This window comes from Morone saxatilis, unplaced genomic scaffold (genome assembly GCF_004916995.1).
Source record: "Morone saxatilis isolate NCDOM2014 unplaced genomic scaffold, NCSU_SB_2.0 Contig7, whole genome shotgun sequence".
In the NCBI taxonomy this organism is placed as follows: domain Eukaryota; kingdom Metazoa; phylum Chordata; class Actinopteri; family Moronidae; genus Morone; species Morone saxatilis.
Window position 1 is genome coordinate 4888596 of NW_023340246.1, and position 3899 is coordinate 4892494.

Genomic DNA, 3899 nt, shown 5'->3' on the forward strand with positions numbered 1-3899 from the left:
AAAGCAAACAAAGAGTGTTATATTTTGTATTTTACACTTTAAATGAAGTTAAGATTACAATTATATGCAAGGTAAAATTACTGCGACGAGTGATAGCAATATCATGCCTGTTTCTGGTAAATGTCAATCTCTGTAGGGATACTTTACATAATGTTGTCACTTAGAATAACAATCTGAGCCCGTCAGAGGTGAAAGCAAGCACTTTTAGTGGATGTACTTTGAGGTAGGCAATTAGCAAATGCCTAAAGAGGGTACAATCATATAAAACTCCAGCAGATGGCGCTGTTTTGCCCACCATATTTATCAAAGCTGAATTAAAATAAATAAAATAAAAAAGATAAACTGGTACACAGCCATCTTCAACCCAACGCCCAACAAACATTTGGTTGATGTATAACCCAAGTGATAGTACAAGTGTAACCATTGCAAGCAAAGCACAAATGTGATACAGACCAAACATTTAGGGATTTTACCATTACTAATTTTAATCTCCAGGCTAACGCCAAGTCTTTTTGCATTAGAAGAACAAGGACAGACTAGCAGAACACATACCTTACTCCTAGACACTATATGGACTTTCATAACGGTAACCCATTGACATTACAAGCCTTTAGCATTGACCACATCCCACCTGCCATACACAAAGGTGACAGGCAAAGGAAACTATACAAATTACAGGCCACTAAACACCCAGACCTAAAGGAGGACCTAGATTTTACAGCTTTTCTCTAAACATGTGTGTTTGTTGTTAGCATCAACTTGTTCTTGTTTCATAGCTATTGCCATTGTGTTTTATCATGTTGTCCTGTAATTCATTTTTGATGAATACTGTGGGCAAAACAGCTCCGTTTTGCTGGAGTTTAATGTCAAAGGCCACAACTCCAAGTCCAAGTGGACGATTTCTATTGGTTGAATACCACTACAAAATGGCCGTTAGTTCTGTGAGATCTGTTTGACTCTGAAAAAAGCTTGATGTTAAAACAAGTAGGAATTAGTTTTTTTTAGGGCTAACTTGACCATTCCATGATGATAAAGGCATTTAAATTGTTTAAGAGAGATTACCTTACAGTTTGAAGTAACCTTATCCAAAGAACACATCCAGCAAACTCAGGATTGAGTCCAGGAAGTGCTCCTACCCAAACCTTTTTCAGCACTGGTGATTGTTGGAAAGACTGTGGGAAGACCAACAAAGACAGTTTTGGTGAGTTTAGTTTTGTTTCTGTCCACTTTGAAGTGGGTTTTATGGTTATTTGTTTGGTAAAATTACTTGTTTTGACAATAGAGTCTGGTAGGCCATAGCTCCTGTTGTTTTGGACTGACATTCTGTGCTCTAGTGCTACAACCAGTAGCAAGTACATTTCGTATATAAAACCTTTAAATGGAGGGGGGAAATGTTGTCTATAGCAGTGAATAAAGTGCTTCATCTTCACTAATGATGAACATTCTGATTTATTTCATTCATGGTGAGTGAAGTGGTTGTTGAATAAAAATGGCTGCGTCTTCTGTAGCAACACTGTATGTGTTAGAGAGAGGCAGATTCAGACAGACAGCCTGCTATATTGCACTACCTTAATACCTTTTTTAATGTTCTTCCTACAGTTTGGTCCTGCAACTAAGGCTATATGCTCATTGATTTTTCTCAGTTTAGATTATGTGTGTGCTGCATTACTGTAGAGTTAATTTGGGGTGGCCAATCAGTTTTTAGCGGTGGCATTGGACACCCTGGCAACCCGTCGGTCTGTGCCTCTGTTTGTACATTCAGCACAGCTCCTCTAAATAACCGCATGTGTGCTCAGTTGAGCGTTTATTGGAGATTTTGAGATGATGTGTGAAATAGAGGTTTTCACTGCCACCATAAAAGTGGAGAGTCCAGGTGATCAGTCAAATTTATGTTGGTGTTGACTTGCATATTTCTTTCCCTCTGTGAAATGAACTGACTACGACAACACTGAGGGAAGTGACACTATTAAAATTGCAGTATACTAAGAATATGAGGTTTAATTTGTCTATAGGTAATAATGGGTTGAATGCAGACGTGTGTCACTAATAAGTCTATGAAATTATTTGTGAAGCCACAACTGCAGCAATAACTAACAGGAGCTGCAAAGATCTGCTTTCATTTGGTCCCATTGGGAGTTATATGGCTATGAAATCTGAACTATTGACTCCAGAGAGAGGCTGATAAGAAATGTGACTATATTGCCTCTGTTGGTATTTGTGTTTGTTGGGGTTTAATTTTGCCAGTGACATGAGGGATGATGTGATAAAGACAGCCTGGAAATAACAACCTGTTCACCTGGCAGCATGGCAGAAAAGAAAGAAGTTGTACCCTCTTTCAATCTTGATCTCACCTCACTGTACATACACTGAAGGGCATTACCTTCCTCTCCCTCTCCTGCTGTCTCTCTTTGTGCTTTTGTATGTCAGATTGACTGTTGATTGGCAGTTTGATGGCGTGAAATACAACAGTGCAAAGGAATGAGATCTGACCGCGCGCATATCTTCGATGCTTCACTGTCCACGATTTTGCCAGGGGAAGCAACAAACAACAAACAGTTTCACCAAGACCAGGCAACCCGGCCAACATATAAACAAGATAAACAATGTCTCCAGGGGTAAGCGAGAGGAGCAGAGGAGGCTGGGAAGTGCTGTGTTTGTTCTCTGATCGATGCCATACATAGTGCATGAGTTACCTAAGAACTATGGGTAGAAGTAGTTCACTTATATATGAGAAAGTTCAGACAAAGGCAGAGCTGCGCTATTGAGATGAGGTTGAATAAAGGTAAAATGTAAGAAGCAGTGTGTGTGTGTGTGTGTGTGTGTGTGTGTGTGCGCGAGGCATAGAGAGAGGCAGAGAGAGTTTCTCCTCTCAGATAATAAAATGTGATGTTAGCTCTGATCGATCCAAGAGTTCAGCCAAGCAAAGGCCAGGGACAGTCCTGCTTTAAGTAGGAAAATAAAGAGTGAAAACCAAAACATTTTGATTAAACCGTCATATCCTTCCACAGAAGTTTGATTCTCTCCAATCAGCACCTATAAACCTTGGCTATTGCAGAGCTTTCAGAGAAAATTAAAAGTCAAAATTGCCTTCATAAATATTAATCTGTAAAAGGCAGAGGTTGTGCCCTTCACAATTATTCATGCTCTCTTGAGCGCATTTGTCAAGAGTAAACAGTATCCTCCTGTTTACCTAATGCAGAACATTCGGTAGGTGAGTGGGCATAATTGATGCCTTCATATTCCATTCTTAAGAATGTAATTAAACACAGTCTGCTATGGAACACATTCATCTCTCTCGTTCCTTCCTCTTCCTCACACACACATTAACACAACGTGCAAAGTACCCTTACTCACAGTTGCACTCTTATCCATTTCTCAGCAGCAGTGCCTCGGTTCACTTGGAACTAAAGCTGGAATGCGAGTTAATTTCACAGCATTTTGGCGTTTTATTAACACTTTGAGGTCTGCCAATATACTCTAGATGGACTCTGCCTTAGTGACTTTGTTTTTTGGGGGGAGGGGTTAATATATTATTAGCTGCTTGCTTAAGTGTGACGGAATCATTAGTGAGCAGAAAATAAGTCAATAATATCTTTATCTATGCCTTAATGTGCTGTTATTGTACATGAAGTATGAATTACAACTGTATGCCCAAGTTATCTTTTGTTTTTACACTCATATATTTCACACTAGGGGTGTGCAATATAAAATCTACAGTCCAGGTATACATTGTGATATTCACACACTCTGTGGTTTTGTTAATCTTCTGTATTTTCTATTGAGAAACTATTTTATAGATAAATAACCAGGAAGTCGAAGAATAATTTTTGTCTGATTCAGTGAATAAAGGACCACTGGGGAGGTTATCTTGGCATCTAGTGGTAAGATTGCAGATTGCA

At 39.1% G+C, this 3899-nt stretch overlaps 1 long non-coding RNA gene across 1 annotated transcript in view; it reads left to right on the plus strand.

Annotated features, from left to right (window-relative positions):
* Positions 1 to 1021: 1021 nt before the first annotated feature.
* LOC118341020 overlaps positions 1022 to 3899 on the plus strand; it is a 15013-nt gene continuing 12135 nt past the window's right edge. Inside the window, exon 1 of the long non-coding RNA XR_004797397.1 lies at positions 1022 to 1201. This is a non-coding gene — a long non-coding RNA (uncharacterized LOC118341020). The remainder of the gene's footprint in view (positions 1202 to 3899) is intronic.